We start from the raw sequence: 15,859 nt of genomic DNA, 5'->3' as shown, positions 1-15,859 counted from the left end.
TTCCCAGCACACTCCTAAGTCCAGCACATCTGGAGGACACCAGGTTGAGGAAGCCTAAAGCAAGAGGAGGGGTTAAGAGAGGCTGTGGACAGCCTGAACATTAGCCAGGTAGCAACGGATCACATAGACACATATTAAAATGTCCACAGGTCAGTCTTTTAACAACATACATAAAAAGGAAGGGGCTGTGGCTCCTTGGCACAGCACATGCTGCGCACACGGAAGGTCCCTGAGTTTAGACCCAGTAGCATCTCTTGGGAAACAGCATCTCTGGGGGCGGGGGGGGGGGGAATTCTGCCTGAGGTCATGGTGGATGGCCAGATGCAAAAGAAGGCAGGGTTTCAGAGACTTGTGGAAAAAGAATTTCAACAGATGTAGCTTGTGATGCAATTTGCAATACAAGCTACACCTATTGAAATTCCCTCTTCTGCACAGCTTTTAAGTTCCAGGAGCCTCATCCTCTTTTGAGTTTGACAAATACTGTTGTTTTTATGTTTCTGATGGTTTTTAAATTTTGTATACTTTTTAATGTTTACTGTTTTAACTTTTGTGAACCGCCCAGAGAGCTTCGGCTGTGGGGCGGTATATAAATGTAATAAATAAATAAATAAACCCTGGCAACAGAAGAAACCAGCCTTCCCCAACCTGGTGCCTTCCAGATGTGTTGGACCACAACTCCCAGCATTCGTCAGCCAGGCTGGGGAAGGCTGAAACCAACAATACCGGGCTAGCTGAACGAATAGTCTGGCCTGCCGCTATAAGGCGCTTTCCTGTTCCTCGCGGGTCAAAATCAGAATCTGCAGCACAAGTCTAGTCATGTTTACAAGGGCTTTTCTTCCTGGTCCATGTATTTACAACTGCTGCCTAATTCCCCACTGTGATGTCAGTGGAAGAAACTTAGTATTGAACCACGGATGGCACAATCTCGTTGAAATTCCAAGGCTTTAAAAAGTGTAATTTTGTCTGGATTGCGCCCAATAAAACTAACCTGTATTCCAAAAGTGCAATCTTGCAAGAGGTGGTTGTTGGTGATTTTCCTTTCGAATTTCAAATTTAGCAGCATTATCCGTGTTTGAAAAAAAACAACCCTCCCTAACAGGGGCCCAATACTAATTGCGTATATATAATAGAGTAAAGTACAGCGCATGCGCAAATAGACACACCCGCCCAGCCACCCCAGGCCAGGTGTCCCTTCCGGCCCAAGCTTGCAGTATTCCATTCCAGTCTCAGTACGTTCCTTTCAGGCCAGGCGTTTGCTGCCCCCTGCTGGTGAACTACGACAAAAGCAGAACAGACGGCCTTATTTCCAGAACTTGTATTGTAACCACGCCCTGATAGTACGAACGAGGCGGGATGCCGGTCTTCAAGGGGGGGGGATCCATTTGGGGAGGGGGTTTCCAGATGTCACGTGGGCAGCCGCATGCCTTGGCGACGTAGACGCCAAGGAGAACAGACTCACACCTGGATTGCAAGAATTCAGATTGTCCATATATTTTCTCTTCAACCCCCACCCCCGGAAAACTGGGGCGACTGGAGGAATTTCCTAGGCAAAGCTTTGATTCTAGGCTAGACTAAGCCCTAAAAGGAAACTTCGGCAGGCGCACGCACCGAGGCCGATCTCTCCTCTCGTCCGGCCTCGCTCCCGACCCATAAATGGGCGTTTAGTGTCTCTCCATTATGGTTTATGGGACTGTAAAATTTAAGCAGCTCCCATTAAAGCTACTCTTGGCCCTACATCAAGGGGGCGGGCGGGAAAGAGAGCTGGAGCAGATTTCGGCAGACTCCCAAGACCAAATCCGCTGTGCGCGATCAAGTATTGGGATGGGGAAGATTGCGGCCAGGAGCACAATACGATTTCTCATAAGTAGGGGATGGGTGAGTGTCCTGTTTTAATGTGCAATTTTTGGAAAGGGGGAGAACACTGCAACAAAATTGGCAACTCATCAAAAAAGATACTAAGGGTGCAATCCTATGCGTAAACAGAGAAAAATGTCCCCAAATTCCCAGCATGCCCCAGCCGGCATAGTTGTCTGGAGGGCTGCTGGGAGTTGTAGGACATTTTTCTACCTAAACATGGATAGGGGTGGGCCCTCAGAGGGCAATCCTATGCGTGTTTACTCGGAGTTCCGCTATGTTCAGTGGGCATTACCTCCAGGTAAACGTGCATAGGATTGTAGCGTAACTTTACCATTATATCCTTTAGCCCTTGCAAAGGATAGTTCACATACTTGAGGCTCTTGCTGCCGTTTATTGTTGCTGCTTGAAACTGTTCTCTGGGTTGCTGCTTTATTAAACATAGTTTTGCGTATTTTTATCCTGAAGGCAAGGCTCCTTCTGAATATTTTGTAGAAAGGCAAGATATGATCGATCTTGATAAACACATAATAAACTGTCAATTTAAGCCAATTCAGGATTTGGTGGGATGCTTGCTTTGGGATTTCGATATGCCTTCCAATACAACCTTTGCTGCCCCATCTCATCTTTGATCAGATCTATTGAGGCTTCTCGTGCAATAGCACTAGTGGGAAGGGAGCAAAATCTACCTAAAAATCTCGGGAAAGGCTCTCGGGAAAGTGCTAGGATTTTGGTCAGGGATGAGGATACTATTATTTTATCAAACTAATAAAATTCTGGCTAGGAGGCAATTGGGAACATGAGAGTCAGGAAAGAGGCAGAGATTCCTTTTCACTCCACAGGTGAAAACAACTGTACAACTTGATTGCTGTGAGCTCACTTTAGGCACTCCCTGCCTATCTATCATACACACAAGCTTATTTCCAAGGATTGGACTCTGGGAAACCTAGTCCCCCTGTTTAGAGCAGAAATGTACAATGCTGATTGGCCAACCTTTGTGTCAATCATGAAATCAATAAGTCTGTCTGTCTGTCTGTCTCTCTCTCACACACACACACCTGTGAACAGCATTGATTGGGTGGCCCTTGTTTTATAAGAACTGATGACCAAAAAAATATATGAAAATAAAGGGCTGAACAAACACTAGAGCAAAAAATTATGCCTGGGAACTTGAAAAAACACCAAACAAATGTAAAGCAAACAACTTGAAGCTTGGGAGGAGAGGGATGTTTTCAATCTATGGGCTATACATGTGTTGGTTGAGGAGGGAAGGTGCAGGAACCAAGCAGAAAAACTCACACCCTCTTCTCTTTGAAGGCATGTGCCTTCCGGATGTTTTGGACTACAACTCCTATAAGTCCTAGCCAGCATAGCCAATGGTCAGGAATTATGGGATTTGTGGTGCGAACCAATTGAAGGGTACATATTAATTATGGCGAATGCCATTTAAAACTAAATACATCCTGCCAGTGTCAGAAGGATCCAGGGACTATCTCCAGATTGAATGCAAAGAATATTTTTGTTTCTCCCTTGTCCATATCTCATCTGCAGAAAGATGGCTATGTGAACATCTGCCTGTTTGTCCTCCTGACCCACAGATGGGCCCTGTAGATTGCTGCATCTGTTCCATGGGGAGAGGCAAAGCTACTAGACCCAGTAGGTGCCATCTACAGAGGTCTCAGATGTTTATGGATTTCTTTCTAGTTCCCAACTGTTTGTGGGTGAAGTTGCCAGCTGTGTATGGGATCCCCAAGAGTAGTCAGATGTTTTCTGGCACAGCATCTCCAGATATGTGTGGATTCTGGCTGAAAATGGCAGTGTCAGAATTCACTCTCATGGAAAGAGACGCACATCCCCTTTGCTTTCTTCAAGTCCTCCAAGTTCATCTGATTCTATCTGCATACTGAACATTCAGTGGACACATGATTTTGGATATTAAGTTGCCAATATAATTTATTTTTATTATTACATTTATATCCCCCCTTTTTTCCTCCAAGGAACCCAAGACAGCGTACATAATCCTCCTTCTCTCTATTTTATCCTAACAACAACCTTGTGAGGTAGGCTGGGCTGAGAGTCTATGACTGGCCCAAAGTCACCCTGTGGGTTTCCATGAACAAGTGGGGACTAGAACCCAGATCTCCTGACTTCCAGTCCAACACTTTAGCCACGACACCACACTGGCTCTTTATGACAATTTGAAATATATTAACTTTCCCACCTAGGACAAAATAAATAGCAAAGACAAATCTAAAAGAGATACTAAAAAAAGCATATGGATAATTTAAAGAAATCTCTGTAATGCTATTCCTTTTCTCTCCTGCTATTCCAGAGCGGTTCCAGAGGGCCATTGATTCAAATCAGAAACCCAGTGAATTTGAGATGCTGCCAAAGTGACCATATGCACACACATCTTTTGTAAGTTAAAACGTGGAGCACAGAATCCTTTCAATGGCTAGACTGAAGGCAACCAAGGGACTAGTGCGAACAGCGAGCGCGCTTTGCCTGACAGATATACGACCTGCAGGAAACCTACATCAATTTTTTATTGGCCTGACAAAAAGACAGGAAGTGTGTGACATAATCCTGATCGCCCTCTGCAGGCCACTTTGATGTGCAGTGCCTCAGCAGTAGGTCTCCCACCTTTTCTACAAGAAGACACCACCTCTCTTTGATTACTTCCATCCAGGCTTGGCTTACCTTTATCCCTAGGAAAATCAAAGCCTGAACTGTAGCAATATTATACGAGGGTAGCCACCTAAACATCTCCCACCCCCAGCCACAAAAAAGGACAAAAGAGGGTGCCAATTTTGCATGAAATTTGCATATGCTAATTGACATGTATAGAGGCACATTTAGAAAGAAGTGATTAAAGTTAAATAGAAATGCAACAATTTCACCATAATGGGAAAGACTGTGACCAAGCAGTCTGTGTGACAGCTGTTTAGGTGCTAACTAAATATTGATGGACAACTTCAAGGCCCCTGGTCTCTCCACTTCTTATGTGGCTGTTATTCCACTTCTCCACTTCTCTCCATTCAACTTTATACCAGTCCGTTGAATGGATGATGCTTGAAACAGAGGACTGTTTCCTCTATAAAGTAGGAGGCAGGGACACCATGGCACCTCTCGCTGGTTATAATTTCAGGGACCTCAAGCTCTATGGGGCATACAGGTGGGACACTTCAATATATGCTTCAACATACAGCCCCCTCTCTTCCAGGTCACCTTACCTGAAGCAAAGGAGGACAGAAATCTCACCAGGTGCAGCTTTTCTCATCTCTGCATGGCATGCCGAACCTGCTCAAATGTGTAAATGAACGTTTTTATTTATTCCATTTAATTTTTATACCGCCTAATAGCCAAAGCTCTCTGGGCGGTTCACAGAAATTAGTATAGCATAAAATACAATATGAAAGCTTAAAACCACAATATAAAAGTACAACCAGAATAAAACCGAGCAGCAATGCAGAGAATTAAAATACGGAGTTAAAAAGACTAGGATAATAAATTCCTAAAATACTGGGGAAATAAAGAGGTCTTCACCTGGTGCCATAAAGTGTACAACGTAGGTGCCAGGCGAACCTCTTTAGGGAGCTCATTCCATAACCAGGGTGCCACAGCAGAAAAGGCACTCTTCCTGGTAGCCACCTGCATCACTTTTGACATATGGAATAATTCCACACACACGCACACACTGGGTCAGGCCAAAATTGAATGCAGTCTTTGTGCACCCCTGTATCCAAGGCACATGGGCCCTGACTTCCCTTGCAAACACCTCATTCTCCTATCACAGGTAACACATGCCTAAGGTATTTCTCTTGTGACTGTGCACTTAAATATGAAAATGGACCTGTTTTTAGGCCACAGATCTCTCGGCCTATTGCACAGCCAGTCCTGGATGACTTTGCCACCTTGAAGTAGTAGCCACAAAGGCCACTCTAGATTCCTACACCTGAAAAGGGTGTGGCAGGAATGTTGTATTTCCTTCAGGTGCTTGCTCCTGTGTCAGATGTGACAAGGCCTCTACCCTCTCTCGGTCCCACTAGCTGCTGCCGCCTCCCAAAGTAGGCCATAAACCCATCACAGTTTGCCTCATAATTGCCTCATTCTCAAAGCTCCCCAGAGGCCCCCCAACCCCAGTCACAGCAGATAAACATCTCCGGGCCTGCGCTTTGTTGTTGAAGAGTGAAGAGTAACAAAGTGTCTGGCCCACCCCCCACACCCGCCTCCTGCACCTCACCCAAGCGAAGGCTAAGAAGAGGCCCAGGATGTGGAGGGGAAGTGCTGGCAGGCTGGCTGAGGCCTGCCGCGAGACGCAGCCTGCTCTGGAGTTGCATTCCACCGCCAGGCCTCATGCTAAGGTATTTATGGCTGCCCGCTGCTGGCCTTTTATTGCACTTGGTTGTGAGCCTGTTGTCTCGCTGTGTTCCACCCCATCTGCAGCAGCTCCATTCACACAGAATTGTCCCTTCTAGGCCTCATCGGAAGGGGACCCCCCCAGCCCTCAGCCCCTTTGAACCAAGGCAATTATCACATCTGCTTTCCCCAGAGGGGTGTTTCTTTGTGTCCTCCCCCCCCCCCCTTCGCCTTATTATACCCTCCCAGAGAAGGGTCCAATTCTGACTCCGACAGATGACGGTCTGATCCAGCAAGTGATGAATATGCAAGAGGGATTTGGTGCAGGGTGGGCGGAGTGTGGTACAGTAAAGCGCAATACCTAAGAGTCTGATTGGGGTTACAGTAAAGCCATATGGAGCAGCCTCTGATTTCACCAAGAGTGACATAAACTGGGAGTGATCGATCTTAGTAACACTGGATTTACACACTAGTGTAGGGTTTTAAAAATAACGTATCTATAATTTCACCATGTTGCCATACACAAGGGATCTCTCTCCTCTCTCTCACACACACATCTCCTTATGTTTAGTCTTCTTGCATTCCACAACCCGGTCAGAAAGATAGTGCCGTCTAGTGGTCCAAGGGAAGAGTGCATCCAGCCAAGCCTCATAGAATCATAGAATAGTAGAGTTGGAAGGGGCCTAAAGGCCATCGAGTACAACCCCCTGCTCAATGCAGGAACATGACTTTATCAGACCCTTGGTCCATCTAGCCCTACATTGTTGACACTGACTGGGAGTGGCTCTCCAGGGTTTCAGGCAGGAGTTTTTCCAGCCCCACAGGGAGATGCTGGAAACCTTATGCATGCAAAGCAAGTGCTCTTCCACTGAGCCAGCCCCCACCCCCTTCTTGCCAGTCACAACTCTGCCACATCCATGAGTGTAAAAGGCACAAGATGGGAGCTTGAAGCATTTTTCTGCTTAGGGCATGATTTTATTGTACAATGACTAGAGTTCTCAGATCCCCAAGATTTGTTTGGTTATTTCAAATCAGCAGGTCGCCTTCCATCAGGCACCACCCGGCGATGCCTCCACTGCGACTCTGGAGCAAGGCTTTGGGGCTGTCTTGACACTATTGTAAGCATTCTCACCTCGCTCCGGAGAAAAAAGTTGGGGTAAGTCCCCAACTTTTTTTCTCCGCTGCTTCAGCAGAAAGCCCCTGGGTGGGTGTGCAATTGCAGCAGCGGCATATAATTGATGCGTGCCACTGCGCACCCACCCCGGGACTTTCCAAGCATTTAGACAGCCCCGAGCAGGGCAATCTGGACCTGTGGCATCCCTAGCTGTGTTCCACATCTTCCGATGGGCATGTTGAAAGTTATGTATTTAAGATTGTCTCAATATTCAATCAGCCAACTGCGTTCCATTGAACATCAGTATCAAAGGGTGGGGACCTTGGCATTGATGGGAAAAACAACACAGAATTTGTTTGATGAAGAAACTGGTTAAACTGGACTCTTTCTATTCTACTTGGCATCCTTTTATTACTTTCGTGAATCAAAACAGCCAAGATAAGCACCCGCCTCCTCAGCATCAATCATTTTGGAAAGATCAACTTTGTTGAAATATGGATGGATGACATTCTTCATGAGGGTTCCCTAATGAGATAATGGGGCCCTTTTAATTACTATATTTTGAGATTACATTGACCATTTTGTTCTGATTTGTTAAAATGTGTTGTCTTCTTCTGTTAATCTATATTACACTGATAAGTCAAGGTATGTAAATCTCATAAAGGAAATTTAATTAAAGTGTGCATGTACATATATGCGTGTGTGTGTTTTCAGAAGAGATTATAGACCTCATTTTGCGTTAATTGACATTGATGAGGCTCCAGTGAGACTGGGAGTATTCAATATACATTTGGGTTCTCTGGCCTTTACAAACAATGAAAAACTATTGGACGGGGTTCAGAGGGCAGCAATGGAAAGTGGGAAAGGGGTTGCAAGGAGGGGTAGTGAAAAAGATCTAGGAGGAAGGTAAGTGGAAGGACCCAGGCATGTTTACTCACAGTAAGAAAAGATTTAGAATGGACAGGATACGTTCTTAAAAAACAAGGTGATCAACTGCTGAGAAGACCCCAAGGTTGGGTGTTCTGTAAACAAGCTCGATAAACATCTGTCAATGGTGGTTTATGTGCCAGTAATCCTACCTTAGAATGAGGAGAGGAATGGTTCAGAAGAGCATCGCCAGGTGACCTCTAGGCCTACATTATTATCTTTTCAAGATCACTCCACTGAATATGGTGATATGCCTGCTATAGTGTGTAAGGAAGAAGCATCCATGCCCATGCTGTGCACATCTACCTATATATCCATCCCAATGTCTCAGAAGCAAGGAGCTTTGGATAAGCCAAGAATTTATATATTTATATAGGATGCTGGCCTCGAAGCCTTTCCATGCCGGACTGATCATGCACTTATCATGTGGCACCCCATGTGGAATGAGCTCCCTAGAGAGGTTCACCTGGCACCTGTGTTATACTCTTTTTGACACCAAGTGAAGGCCTTTTTATTTTCCCAGTATTTTAGCAGTTTATCATCTTAGTCTTTTAACTTTGCTGTTTTCTATTTGTGTAAAAATCTCTGCATTGCTGCTCAGTTTTATCCTGGTTGTGCTTTTATAGTGTACTTTTATATTGTGCTTTTTTATACTGTGATTTGTCTTATACTTTGTGTTGTATTTGATGGTTTTAATTTTTGTGAACCACCCAGAGAGCTTCGGCTATTGGGTAATATAGAAATGCAATAAATAAATAAATGTGTGCTGGCCATTTGCATGGACCATTAGCACATCAGCAGTGCATCTACCCAGCCCAAGGATTGCCAGCATATTAACGTTAACATCCAAGTGGGACAACACACATGGTAAGGAGTGCCTAAATGTGCTTCCCCTGTTGTCTGCATCTTGTATTAATACACAGCCTTGGCACAGGTGTGCCTTCCTTGCATGCAATGGTATGCAAGGAAGTGCTTACTACGTTCAATGGACCTCCTGGTATGTTGGAATCTCACCTGTAGTCAACAGAATATGAAAGACACTGTACATTTCCCTTTATTGCAGATTTAGATATCTGAATCTCTTTTTAGTTTGTATTTTTTCTCCCCCCCACCAAAAAAAATTATGTGTAAGAGGCACTATTATATCTATACTACTGATCAGGGAAAGGGCTGTAGCTGAGAGGTAAAGCAGAGTGCGGTGTAGTGTTTAGCATGTTGGAATAGGACTGAGGAGCCCCAGGTTCAACTCTGCTCACTCAGGAAGCTCATTGGGTGACCTTGGGCCAGTTACTATCTCAGCCTAGCCTACCTCACAAGGTTGTTGTGAGGATAAAATGGGAGTGGGGGAACCGTACAGGCTACTTTGAGCTCCTTGGAGGAAAGGTGGGATGTCAATGTAATAAATAATTATTTGCATGTAGAAAGTCCCATGCTCAGTTCCTCACGTCTCCATCCCAAAAGACCAAAGGTGGCAGAGAGGGAACCCTGGAGAGTTGCTGCCAGTCGTAGACGATACTGGGCAAGATGGCTTGGCTATAAACCCAGTTCATGATCTTATTATTTTTATGAGAATTATATTTGGCTTGTTTATTTGATTTCTAACCCACTCCATCTCTTTGGCATAAGGTGGCTAAAAATGTGTCCATCATAACCCCCACTTATAATGACTTATTATAATCTTGTGTGGGTATTTCCAGGCATAGCAGCAAGCAATATCCACATTTTATCACCAAAAGCCTGAACACAAGTTGGTTTTGCCTTGATAGGTAATCAGAATATGCCAGGATAGCTTATCCAGTGATCACATGGGGTTGGAACCAAACTTTTTGTGAGAAGAAGTCCGCTTGCGCAAAGGGACCTTCCTTGCCTTTCTACTCTCCCCTATAGCAAATTTGGGTGTGTGCACAGGGGAAAAGGGGGAATCTGTTCCACCAGTGGAATGACACCATTGCATTGCCCCCCCCCCAAAAAAATGAGGATAAAAGAGATAAAAACTTTGCATAAAATTCACATTATCTATCTATCAATGCAAATTTAGAAATAATGGCTATAATTTAAATTGAAATCAGGGCCTGCTTCAGTTGGACGCCCCCACAGGGCTAACAGTCATTTTGTCCCTGTGGGGAAGAAACAGCAGTAAGGGAGATGGGAGCAGGCAGAGAACATTAGGGCCTGCTTCAGTTGGAACCACCACCACCCCCCACACACAGGGCTAACGGTCATCTTGATCCTGTGGGGAAGAAGGAGCTGTTGGTCTGCCCTCCATTGGGAGATGAGAGGGGGGAGCAGGGCCTTCCTATCAGTCCTGCTAAACAGTCTCCTTAATTGCCTTTTATTTCCCCCCTCTTCCCTCCCCATCCCTTTTTCCTTGTGTGTCATGTCTTTTTCTTTTCTTTTTTAGAATGTAAGCCTGAGGGCAAGGGACTGTCTTCTTTACTGATTTATTGTAAGCCGCACCGGGAGCCTTTTTAGCTGAGGTGCGGAATAAAATACTCTAAATAAATAAATAAATAAATATCATCTCACCATAGAGAGAAGATTGACTAGGTGACCTGTGTGGTTTCTCAGTCTGCTGTCCAGGTGCTGAGTGTTAATAGGCAGCTTCAAGGCCCGTCCCTGCTCTCCCTCCTGGTGGCTCTTCGACTTTAAACCAGACTTGCACTGCACGGCCCATCAAATAGAGGACTATCCTGTGCCAGCTCTCAAATGGAGGACTGTCCTCTGCAAAGCAGAACACTGGGCCAACCTAGGAATACATCCCATTAAACTTGGAACTTACTTCTGAGCAGACATGCATAAGATCACATTGCATGAAAGCAAGGATGGCACCCATGACACTAAGGTGTGTGGCTGCAGAAGTACAGCATGTGGGACGCATGAAGGAAGTCATGCATATGGCAAAAGGCCTGGTCCGTCTCAAGAGGAGACCAAAGATGGCTGCAAAAGTGGTTCCTTTGGGAAAGGCAGCACCACACTGTGCCACTTTAGCACGGCAAGAAGGATCATAAAAGCGGACTCTGTGATGCCTCTTCCCCTCCCACCGTCTCACTGGCGATTTACGGCCGGCCCAAACACAGACAGACAGGCAGACTGATAGACGTGGCAGCGCATTCCCACCTCGGCCGGATGGCTGGCCGGGGGAGTCTACCATCGCCAATCTCTCTTGGGCCAGACACCTTCCCAGCAAAGCCTCCTGTGTAAACACCGTCGCTGATCCCCTACAGATGGCTCTCGCCAGCTGACCTCTGACCTCCCTGGATTCCAAACGCTTATCCAGCATGAGCTGGCCTGGCTAGACAGCAAAACAGGCAAGCAGAACTGGTGCCTGATGACTATTACAAATCCATGGGCATGGGCTGGCGGGCTGGCTCTTGTGTAGCATCAACAGCCACTGGCACAAGCAACAAGACCAAAGTGGAAGACGGACTCACGCTTGATTAAGGAGGAGGATTTCAGGTAGACGAAGGATTACTGGAGGCCCAAACCTCTTCTAAGTATCTTGGCTCAGCCCAGAAACTTGCAATAATAATAATAAGGAAGAGATGCCCTCTGATCATGCGCAGAAAGCCTCTCACAACTCATCTCCACACAACTGAAGAGCACATAATGCGAACTCATGTATTGAATTCTGGGTTGTCATGATGTCCGAACACGGCCCTGTTGACATGCCATGGTTTGTTAACCACTCACAACCCAGAAAAAGAATGTATGGTTTGTTGTTGGGCTGTGAACTCTGGGTTGTTTAAACCATAGGTGGCCTTTATGTATGAACCCAGAACCATAAATCATTCATACGTTGCTTCACCAGGCTACACAGGCAGCGGGCAAGAGTGTTTTTTTTTAAAAAAAAAAAAAAGCTGCTAAACATGACAGCAGTAAATTGGCATTTGGGAGGGAGAGAGGGAGGGAGGGAGTGGGAAAAGGAGGAGGGAGCAAACAACCCAGGCATTGAGAAACTATGGTTTGCTTGATCTGCCAGACAAACCCTGGGAAAGGCAAGAAATGATGGTTTAGTGCTGTGTGTGAATCAGGCCATTGTAGTATAGTGAGAACCCTAAATCATCACCTGAATCAGGCAACAGCACTTCCAAGTAAACCTAAGGTGCATCACTTCTCTCTTTAGGTAGGGTGACCACATGAAAAGGAGGACAGGGGTCCTGTATCTTTAACAGTTTCGTAGAAAAGGGCATTTCAGCAGGTGTCATTTGTATATATGGAGAACCTGCTGAAATTCCCTCTTCATCACAACAGGAGCTATACTAGAGTGACCAGATTTAAAAGAGGGCAGGGCTCCTGCAGCTTTAACTGTTGTGATGAAGAGGAAATTTCACCAGGTTCCCCATACATACAAATGACATCTGCTGAAATTTCCTTTTCAATACAACTGTTAAAGATACAGGAGCCCTGCCCTCCTTTTCATGTGGTCACCCTACTTTAGGAGGGAGGCACTTGAATGGAAGAAAGTAGGCCCATCCCAGGCTTGCATACTTTTCTGTTCCTGCACCTTTGTTTTAAAAGCTATGCCTTCATCTTCACACCCCATCGGTTATATTTCTGCACATCAAGCTCTTTTTATGGTCCAGTTTAGAAACAGCAACAACAACAGCAGCAACTTGGCAATCCTTCAGAACGGAACATAGCTAGGGTCACACAGAATCAAGCCTTGCAAAGCTCAATCGGCCTGTTTTTTTAGGTTTCATGCAACCAGGGTTATGACCCAACAATAGTCTTAACATTTGTTTGTTTGCTTGTTTACATTCAGAAGAGGTAAAAATGGACTCCCAAACTCCAACCAGAATGAGCAAACTATCTCTGCCCACATGAATCCACGCACAGGCCAGCTCCATCAATCCAGTTATAATTAGTATATTATAGGGTGACCATATGAAAAGGAGGACAGGGCTCCTGTATCTTTAACAGTTGCATTGAAAAGGGAATTTCAGCAGGGGTCATTTGTATATACGGAGAACCTGGTGAAATTTCCTCTTCATCACAACAGTTAAAGCTGCAGGTGCCCTGCCCTCTTTTAGTATAGTTCCTGCAGCTTTAACTGTTGTGATGAAGAGGAAATTTCACCAGGTTCTCCATACATACAAATGACACCTGCTGAAATACCCTTTTCTATGCAACTGTTAAAGATACAGGAGCCCTGTCCTCCTTTTCATATGGTCACCCTAGTATATTGAGAATGAGGCTTAAGTGCCAAACTAGGGTGACCATATGGAAAGGAGGACAGGGCTCCTGCTGCTTGAACTGTTGTAAGGAAGAGGGAATTTCACCAGGTGCTGCATGCATACAAATGACATCTGCTGAATTTCCCTTTTCTGTACAACTGTTAAAGATACAGGAACCCTGTCCTCCTTTCCATATGGTCACCCTGCATATCTTCTGATGTAAAACAACAACTTAAAAGAAGACACACACACACACACCAAATTGGATCACAGCAGCAGCGCTGGAGACTCCCCCTGTAGCCATTTTCCCAATTGAAATCACCTCCAAAGCCACTACTAAACCAGCAACAGAAAAGAAGGCAGTCTTGATACAGATATCTGTCTCTCCTGCTGCAGGGCTAATAACAGCTTTCAGGGATAGGGATGGGGAATGTACCATTTGCCATGCATGATCAGCCCCTGCCCTCCTCTGACAATCTCGGTAGAATATCGAGTACCTGCCCTGCCCTCTGCCCCACCACCCTCAATGTGCGCAAAGGCTTATCCCTGGTCAAACTTTGCCCATCCAGCCCAGTATTGTCAACTCTGATGGACAGCAGCTCTCCAGGGTTAGCTGTTCCCACCACCTGCTACCTGATCCTTTTCAAGCAGAGGTGCCAGGGATTGAAGCTGCGACTTCCACTATGCAAAGCATGTGTCCTACCTCTGTGCTACCGTGCGGAGAGGCTGTTTTTGTTCTGTTAATTGGTAATTAAGATGGTTGGGTGTGTTGGGGGTTTTCCTTTTGTATTGTACATCATTGTGAACCTGCACTGAAAAGCAGAGTGCACGTAAATAAATCGTTCAGATCCAGGACAAGGCGTGCTCCTAGGGTGCTTACGGGGGGGGGGGGGGGGGAGAGAGAGAAGGAAGGAAGCAGTGTGGTGAAGGGGGCAAGGCCAGCCCAAGGTCATTGCAGCGCAATCCCGTGGCAGCAGAGGCAGAGGCGACGGAACTCTGCAGCGTCTCATATCTGCCTCCCTAATCTTGCCCTACCCTGGAAAGTGCCTTGATTTATTGTTGGAGGGAATTTGCAAAGCCGCCTTCTTTGGGAGAGAGGCTCAAATACAGGGACTGGGCTGGGTAGTGGGAGGAACTGGCAATGTGAGGGAGAGGAGAAATAATGATGGAATGTGGCAGGATCACCAAGGACAGACAAGTTGGTTTCCCCTCCAAGATAAACATCTCCTATTATCCTCCACGGAGGGTTAACAGGAGGACAAAGCCTCCCTTCTTTCCTGGAGCCAGTTTGCTGGTCCATATACATACACACACCTCATTTTCCCCTCCAATAAGGATGGGTAGAAGGTAAATCAGTCATCCTGGCACATTGGCCAATTTCTGGTGGACCACTTAATGGTTTTTTTGCAAAGACATCTGTACTAATCCAGACCCTGCTCTAATCCAGCAAGGATTATGTTCTTAAACAGAAGTGCATGCTCAGCTTCTCTTAACGACTGAGGCCCAGCTAATGAAATCTGCTTTGTCCATTTAAAACACAATGGGTTACACAGTAGCGGCTCTGCCCTAGAGAAAAGGGCTCAGGCTTGCCCAAGGCAGGCATTGCATTTTCATCAATCCCCAATCTACCTTGCACCTCCCATGCAAACATTCCGGTTGCTGATGAGAGTTGGGAGGCCCTCTGGAACGATATGGGATATGAGGCAGAGGGGTGCTCTAGAGAGCAGGGGAAGCTGCAAAAATTGGATGCCCTGCCTTGTGGAAGTGTATATGCTTTCTGCAAAGCCACCATTGGATACAAGTTAAGGAGTCTAATAAAAAGAAAAAGGAGGCCATGTAAGCCAAAATTCAATACACGCACACACTACTCCTGCTCTTCAGCAACCTACCAACTCGTTTTTTGTTGTTTCAGCAAAGCCAATGGAGGTACAACTTGTAGGTGTGTCAGCTCTATACAGAAGGAGAGATGAATCTTCCAAGAGGAAGGCCTAATGCCAATGGTGCCATCCAGGCAAGGACATTAGGACAGAAGTTTAGAGCCCCACTCAACAGAACGAGGGCTCCCAAAGGTGATGGAACTGGCTTACCATATTTTGAAGTTGGGGAAACAATACACATTATTACCATTGAAAAAGCAGGACTCCTTTAAGACCATTAAGTGCAGAGTCTAAAATTACCTAACTGCACCACCCCAGAATCCTCTCTCTCTCTCTCTCTCTCTCTCTCTCTCTCTCTCTCTCTCTCTCTCTCTCTCTCTCTCTCTCTCTCTCACACACACACACACACACACACACACACACACACACTCACTCAATTGCCCTGATAGGTTGTCTGAGCAGCTCTCAGTGTTAGGTGAGAAATCACAGGATGAATGTTGAATGCATCAAGCTGTCTTATACCACATCAAGCCAGAACTGCCAACTTTGGCTGG

This window comes from Elgaria multicarinata, chromosome 3 (genome assembly GCF_023053635.1).
Source record: "Elgaria multicarinata webbii isolate HBS135686 ecotype San Diego chromosome 3, rElgMul1.1.pri, whole genome shotgun sequence".
In the NCBI taxonomy this organism is placed as follows: Eukaryota; Metazoa; Chordata; class Lepidosauria; order Squamata; family Anguidae; genus Elgaria; species Elgaria multicarinata.
Note: the sequence above shows the minus strand (reverse complement) of the source record.